We start from the raw sequence: 8,085 nt of genomic DNA, 5'->3' as shown, positions 1-8,085 counted from the left end.
GACCAGCAGAATAATTACAGCAGCCATAGTTGGCACTTATTAGAAAATTAAAGAAGCTGTTAACAGGTCATTATAATCTGTGACTACCTGCCTTAATAGTGTTCTTCAGTTGACAGGCATGAGGGTGAGGGGGTGGAGGAAATGGTCACACCTTCTAAGTCACTATAGAGGGCTGATACCCTTATTTTTCATCACTTTGTAATCTGTTTGTTTACTTCCCTCCTGGTGTCTCTTCCAACTGGCTCTTCTCTCGCTACTAGCTCTTACACCAAAGGACCGCAAGGCTCTTGGCCAGGGAAGCCAGCAGCCGCACCTGCAACAGCCAGGCCCAGGGGAAAGCCAGCCTGGTAGCTGTCTCCCTGCTGTTGAGAGTTGCCTCTAAACACCTCTCCTGAGCGTGTGCTCCTACTTTTGAAGATTATTTTGTCTGCAAGGCATCCCTGTTCATTTACAACACACTACAATTTGTTCACATTCGCATCTTGCTCCTTGCCTTCTGCGTGTAGGCAGATGGTTGGAGGAGGAGAGAAAAAGCAACTTGTTTCCCTGCTTCTTCAGGACAGACACATGCTCTCCAGAGCAGACAGCTGCCTTAAAGTCAGATCCAAGGCAACAATTCATCTTTGGGTTCAGCTGTAGTGTATAAGCATTTGCTGGCTCTGGTCTAATGCTTTTGACATTGTCAGACCCCCTTCAGTGAACTACTGCCTTGTAAACCAACTTGACAGCAAGTATTGTTCTACATTTATTAATACCGTAAGTGCTATCTTCAAACTGACATGTTCCAAGGCCAGGCATCAGCTGTGCTCAGCTCTGGCTTCAAAAAAAAAATAAAAATTCAGACAACAGCACAGACCTCCTGCTGCTAATAAATAAATAAATAAAACCATGCCTTTACCATGCTGCTGCCACAACCTTTTTACCCTTTCAATCTCATTTTTGCAATAATTTTTTCTTTTCCTGGGGGTCTGAAAATTCGAAGTACCCACTTCCCTGTACCCTCCTGGTTTTGGCTCCCTTTTAGGAAAAAGGCTTTTTTTTTTCTGTTTTCCCCTCCCCATTCTTCTTTCAATTTATTCCTGTCTCTCTCTTTTGGATGCAAACCTAAATTCCAGAAACTTGAATCTACATAAAAGTTAATTAACTTCAGGACTGTTTTTCCTCTCCTTTTTATTTTATTTTTTGGAATGCAAGATGGGGTTTTTTTACTATAGCCACTGTAATTTTCTATTATTTTTAAAATGTTCAGCTTAATGGGTTATGTTTACTTAGTCAATAAGCTGATGATGCCCATGACAGGACCAGAAGTGTTGGTTAGCAGCAGGGAGGAAAAAAAAATCAATAACTCCAAGCATTTGGCAGCTTTGTGGGCAGGAAAATCATTTGTATTCTCTGGTTTAAATCAATGACCTTCTTTTCTTTGCTGTTCCAACAGGAAATTATAAACTCTGTGAACACTATTTGCATAGTGCCTTCTGCAATACACTTGTATATGCTTGGGCAAAACAATATGTTAACCCCAGAAGTGCTTCTCTGAGGTCTCCGTTAGAGAAACCCAGGCATTTTAGCATAGAGCTTTTCAGCTGCAGGCACTTGTATTTATTAGAAGCTGAGGCAGAACAGAGCGAGATGTGAAAAGAGCTCCTTCTCCACTTCCAACAGCACCCTCAAAAGATGAAGGCATTATTATTTGATAACAGGGTTGTCTACTGCAGATTATGAAAAAAATGCCTTCTTTGGAACTTGGCAACATGTTCTATCTTCAGTATCAGACAGCAACTTGCTACTTCTACATTAAAGCTGCAATTGCACTTTTGTATCTTGCTTGCCAGGGTTGCCCTTATGTGCCCGGTATGGTTTGAAAGTGCTGCACCTTTGCTCGAACTGAGGCTTAGCATTACAGAGTTCATGTTTGTCAAAGTTTCAGCCTTCTCTATCCTGCCCTTTTGCTAAATGCACTTAAGGAAGAAAAAGAAATTGCCACCTTGTCTTGCCATGCTGATAGGAAGTGTTCCAGGAAGGTGACTTCTGAGAAAGGCAGTGTTGAGCCTGGCACTGAACTTGGCTTCTAACGTTTTCTGCTGCCCACTGCTGCATTAAGTCCAGCTCAGCTATTTCTTAGCACGTAAGAGAGCTGGCATTCAAGAAGACAAGCTAGTCACAGGTGGGGGAGGTTTCTGACCCTTTTTTCTGTGTTTCCCCCAGTGTGATCACAGTGCAGCCCCAAAGTCTGGGATTCTTGTCTATGGCCATGCTAAGTGTTGCAGCTTGCAGCACCAGCAACTGGTACTGTAAAGCTCCTGGACCTAAGTACCCTTGATGCGCTTATCTTCATCCTGTGCAGGAGAATGACGTGGTAATCAGTCCAAAAACCATGATTAATAACCCCAGAAACCACCAAGGTCTCAGTAGTCTGCACTGAAATTAAATGTCATAAAATTTAGGCATCCAGATTTCTCTGCTTTGCTTTTGCACATGACAAGTCCTTTCACAGTAGTTCTCAGCATCTCTCCTGTGCTCCCAGTGCCACTGGCACAAAGCTGTAGTCATCAGGTGATACTTGAAGTATATTTATTAGTTATGTCACAGCTCTCCCTCCCTGAAAGGATAGGAATGTTACTTGGAGTGATTGAAGTGGAAGTAAAATGTAATTCTTGGACTCCTGCTTTGTTTCTATTAATTTGTCAGATATAAGGTTGCCCATCCTGACCCCACAAGCATTTCATTCCTTCCTACTGCAAACTCTACATGCTTGTTGGGGTCCCTTCCAGAGCTCCTGGCTGCAGCCTTTGCATTTCTAAAATCTGCTGTTCCTGCTTGAAGGGAGCCACCAAGAAAATGAGGTGTCTTGCTTTCTCATTCACAAGAGACCAAAGCAGCATCACAGATCACAGGCGAGCTGAGGTCAGAAGGGACCTCTGGAGGTCACTTTGTCCAATCCTGCTGCTCAGAGTTGTCTACAGCCTGTTGCCCAGGACAATGTCCAGACAGCTTTTGAGTATCTCCATGGATGAAACTCCACAACCTCCCTGGACAACCTGTACCAGCACTTAGTCACCCTCACAGGGAAAAACATGTTTCCTAATGATCAGACTGCAGCTCCTGTGTTTCAATTTGTGCCCATTGCCTCTGTCCCATCACTGGGCACCGCTGGAAAGAACCTGGCTCCCTTTTCTTCACACTGTCCCTTCAGGTATTTACATGCATTGATGACATCCCCCTCGAGCCTTCTCTACTCTGAACAGTCCCAGAAAGCAGAGTGCTAAATCAATGGATGAATTGGGTAGCTATCGCTCAGTTGACTTTCTTCTACTGAGTGGGTCAAAAGCAAAAGTCCCTTTCTTTCCCTGTTGCTTTTCCTTCCTTCCCCATGCATACATCTCCTACATGTCATGCTGTCACCTTTTTCTGTCAAACACCACGTACCTGGAATCTTTCCATATCACAACAAGAAATGTTTTAATCTGGAAAGATGTGCAAATAGAATAGCTCACGCCAGAAATATGAACTGCTTTGGTTAATTTTAGGCTTTGGACTGATTTGTGAGTGATTTATGATTACATATGAATAAAACATAATCAGAAACTGTGGAGTGATAGTGGTGTATGTGCAAAGAGGAGAGCTGCTCCTATTACACCGTGGGAACGTATGGGCCATAATTTAATTCTTTTGAGGTTGTGAAAGGTGTGCTATGTGACTAATTCATTTCACTAATATATGACAAGACACTTACACAATGGAAAAAATTACTTTCCTAGATAATTTGTTTTTAACGACTTATTGTAGTTGTTACCATCCTAAGGGTGTATAATTTCTGCTATGCAGAAACTGGTATGGAATAAAAAATGCTGATAGATTCAAAAACTGCATTTAGCTTCAAAACAGAAGTTTGTGGGTTGTTGTTTTTTTAATATATATGAAGCTACGGTCTTTGAGGTTTTTTCCTCAGAAGACAACCATGAGTTTCATGTGGTCTCTGTTTACAAAAAGGAAAACAGAATTCTTTCTGGGGAAAAGAACTAGATTACACTGCAGGAAAAGGAGATTTAGTGCTGCAGTGTTCAAGAGTACTCAGATGGAAATTCAGCTCAAGAACTCTGTACTGACTTTAGAGCACAGATTTACCAATTGGCTCTGTTCTTGCATTGCACTTAAACGTAGTGTTGTATTCACAGTGAATTGAATGGGATTTGCTGTAGAGGTGAAAAGCAAGACTTACTCTCTTTTGAGTTTAATACAGGGTAATGACTTTGCTGACTTCATTACAGTAATTCTTGATTTATACCCCTACAAGCAAGAGCAAAGCCAGATTAGGAATATACCTCAACGTGACAGTTTTCAGATGTGTATTTAATCTTTGTTAAATGAAACGTTTGGAATAAAATGCACTATTGACTGCTTTTACCATTCTCTCCATAAATGCATTGTGAAATGGCTTGTAGTATTTTTTTAACCTTTGTAACATTAGTAATGAGGACCCATAGTCTCCAAACGTTACTCTTCTCATGTGACACCACTTCAGTGTAAATGAAATGACTTTAAATGAGGCATAACTTGGTACCAGAGAAGATAGAGTTGGCTAGTTTACTCTATGTATGTACAAACAATAGGAGAGCAGAATTGGCTGACAGATATACAGAGCTAAAATTTACCAGATCTGCTCCTCTACCCAAGGATGGTACAGAAGAGGAGCAAAACTTCCTCCTTTCCTGTCCCTGATATTGGGATCCATTAGACACACCCTCAAGTCTCTTATTTGTTCTTCTCCATTTGTGTTGGCCATTCCTTTCTAACAGGCCATTCTCCTCAACCCAAGACCAGCAGCTAGGCAAGCAACTGGTGCTGTACCCTGGCTTGGAAGTTCCTATAAGCATGGGATTTTCCCCTGGGGATGTTTTGTCTGGGCCGTTTTATGATGCAAAGGTCTTACTGGAAGAAAGAACTGGCCCTACAAAGTCTGGATGCCTTGCTGAGAGATGAATACTAGCTAGCATATATAATATCCAGTACTGGTGGGGAAAGTAAGAAGTAACCAACCATTTTTACCTTATGCAACAAGCTGCACTCCTCTCATTGTGTTTCTCCCCAAATCCGCTTGTTAACTGTGATTCAGTATGTGCCATTTGTGTTTTATGGGACTAAGAGTCTAAGTCAGTGTACTGGTGAAAGTAACAACTTTCTCATTAAACGTTAATGGCAATGTTTTAATTAGTCCCAGGGTTCTGGTAGAAAGTTAAGTCCTTCCTTCAATACCCAGCAGTTACAGATGCAGTAAGTGTTAATAACCTAATAGGAAACAAACTAGGCAGGCGTACATTCCATCACCCAGAAAATGGATTTCATGTAGCTTTTTGATGGACTGTTCACACTTTAAGCAAAAAAAGCGGTTGATTTTTAATATGGAGAGTTGGACTGTTTGCAGCACCTAACACTGCAGCCCCATCATGTTGTTTCCCATTTCTCTCAGACCTGATGTTTATCGTGCTCCCTGCTACACAATTTGAAGCTAAAAATGTCACCTGGTTTGGGGGTGGGGAGAGGAAAATTCAAATGGGAGCAGCAACCATTCGCAGACTTTTAGCAACTGTGCTCAGATGCCAAAAGAATAAACATAAGAAATCACGAGAGATTTAAATAGCTTCAATTCTGATACAAGCTTTTCAAGCCATAAATAGACGTTTATAAAGAAGAAAGAGTATGCATGGGGGTTATGTGGGAATGGGATAGGGCTGCATATGTGAGTGTGACACCAGAAAGGATTTAATGAGAACAGCAAAGGGACAAAGTTTTATCAAATGCTGGCCTAAAGGCCAACTGGAGCAACCAGTTGGTTTTCATCTTTATACAAAAGAAGAACTGTCAGTTACACTGCCCTTCCTCCCCCATCTCTCTAGCCACCAAGGTTTCAGTTGGGGGAAACTTTCTCTTAAAGGGAGCCCAGCAAATTGCAAGGAAAATCCAGGATGAGGTTTTTGAAAGGTTGCTGTATCTTTAGAGATACAGAACCTTAAGGGATACTTTAGGGATACTGTATCCTACATAGATAGGTTTTTGAAAGGTTACTCTCTCTTTAGGGATGCAGTAACCTTTAGGGATACTGTATCTGTAGGTAAGACAGTTGCCACTTTGGTAACCGCTTTCAGATTCTTGTTTTTCTACCCTAGTAAAAAATGTAGGGTGCCATTTTCTTCGCTTAAGTAACTGACCAGCTTAGGAAAAGTCTTCTGTGCTTTCCAGTTTAGGAAGTAAACTCAGGTTGCACAAAGAAATCTTGAGCTTTTGTCATGGCCAAGAAGCAAGACTGGTTTTTGGCAGTGGGCAGGGCTTTTCCAGTGATTCATTGCAGTTTTCCAGCCTCAGCGCTGCTGTAACTGAGATAGTGAAATGCAACCCAACATCAGCTCAGTGCTAGGCTGTACTAACAAGACCCCATTTACTGTAGATTTAGTACAACAGGGAGAGATCTGGCAATATGAGTGTCAGCTACACAGCACTGTGCTCTAGTGATTTTTCCCCTGGCTGGTTTAAAACAGTTATGATATAGGCTGATAACTATAATTATTTTAAACTCAATCGTGCAATGAATGCAGGCTTTTGAGGCCTGACTTACCGTATTCAGACTGAAGCTCAGTGTCTATGCCTTGACTTTTAGGCAGCTGAAGAAGCAGGCAGTGTTATTTGTCCTGTAACGCACTCGGCATAACAACAGGCTGTTATGTGCCACTCCTCTAAAATGGTGGTTCAAGATCGCTATCACTTGGTAGCCTCAATCCAGCTAAAAAGCTCTCCTGATAGCTCTTATCCAGACTCCACCTAGAACAAAAGAGAAAATGCAAAGGAGTGGATATGTAGCAGACGAAGAATATTCAGACATTCCTAAGGATTCAACAGGGTTCCTCAACCTCACACTCCAAGACAATATCTAGTACTGTCAGTCCTACTGCCTGTATTTTCCTTATAACCAATTTACAGTAAAGCAAGAAGTTGGCACATGATGTTTTGACGTGACAGTAGTCCCATCAAAAACATTAGGGATCTCCTGCAGCTTTGTCTGGCCTTATTCACAAAAACCTTATGAAAATGACCACGCATTCTTTGCATGAAACCATGCCTGCTGCCTGTCTGAACAGTGCTAACAGTATTTGTAAAGAGGAGGTAACAGGCCATGTATTTCAGTCCTACAACTAAATATAATTTTCATAATGGATATTCCTCCTGTACAGCTCTTCCTCTGTTGGTAATAATGAATAAATCCACAATAGTCCATGTGCTGGGACTTTTTGTTTACCAGTTTATCAAATTTTTATGAACTAGCTGACCTGAAAATGGATACATTCATTCTTCTAGTGGCACTTTGTGTTTACCAGTCTCTGCACATGCAGCATTTTGCTCTGTATGTGGAGGAGGAACAAAGTAGAAGAGTTAGTGTTTTTGAAGATGAAACATCTTAGGCTGCAGCCAAGATCTTGTAAGCTTTGTGAGAAGTGGAATAAGGAAACCTGGGATCCTCCAGATTTGTGCCTCTTGGAGTCTTCAAGGCTGACAGAGAGCATAGTTCCCTGCAGCCTCTCACCTGCAGAGAAGATCAAGACCCTCTTCAGTATCCACCTGCTTCCACAAAATTCTAATATCTTCAATATCTCGAAGACCCTGTGCCTCTCTATCAGGTCTGTTATAACAGGGACGGCGGTTCCCAAACTGTATATACACGGATGCAGACACAAGCACAACACACATGACAGGAACAGCCATTTCCGTAGGAAACAAGGCTGAAATATCTGCAAGTCAGTCAATACAAAGCCAGGCAATTTTCAAGACAGCTGTTAAAAAGCTTGTTAAATATTTGCTAAACTCCAGGAACAGGACTGCGTCCTTGTAGCAGAACTGCGTACCATGCCATCCCAACAGCAGCCTCTTGAGTATTCCCAGCATGCAGGAGTTAATATTACAGTAGCACCATGAACGGCCCCAACAGAAACGAGACTTTCATACATTGGTTGTTCAGCCTTAAATAATAGGACACTTTTCAATTAAACTTCAATGACACCTTTGGAAAGAAGTTTTACACCTACTATATTTCTTTTG

At 41.7% G+C, this 8,085-nt stretch overlaps 1 long non-coding RNA gene across 1 annotated transcript in view; it reads right to left on the bottom strand.

The window, feature by feature from the left end:
* Nucleotides 1-1,155: 1,155 nt before the first annotated feature.
* The window catches only part of LOC142600497 (uncharacterized), a 33,499-nt gene continuing 26,569 nt past the window's right edge, over nucleotides 1,156-8,085 (bottom strand). The window contains exons 3-4 of the long non-coding RNA XR_012834007.1: nucleotides 6,611-6,813; nucleotides 1,156-2,599 (exon numbers count right to left, since the gene is read on the bottom strand). This is a non-coding gene — a long non-coding RNA (uncharacterized LOC142600497). The remainder of the gene's footprint in view (nucleotides 2,600-6,610; nucleotides 6,814-8,085) is intronic.

The sequence above is a fragment of the Balearica regulorum genome, chromosome 2 (genome assembly GCF_011004875.1).
Source record: "Balearica regulorum gibbericeps isolate bBalReg1 chromosome 2, bBalReg1.pri, whole genome shotgun sequence".
Lineage (NCBI taxonomy): Eukaryota > Metazoa > Chordata > Aves > Gruiformes > Gruidae > Balearica > Balearica regulorum.
This window is presented reverse-complemented; position numbering and strand designations above follow the sequence as displayed.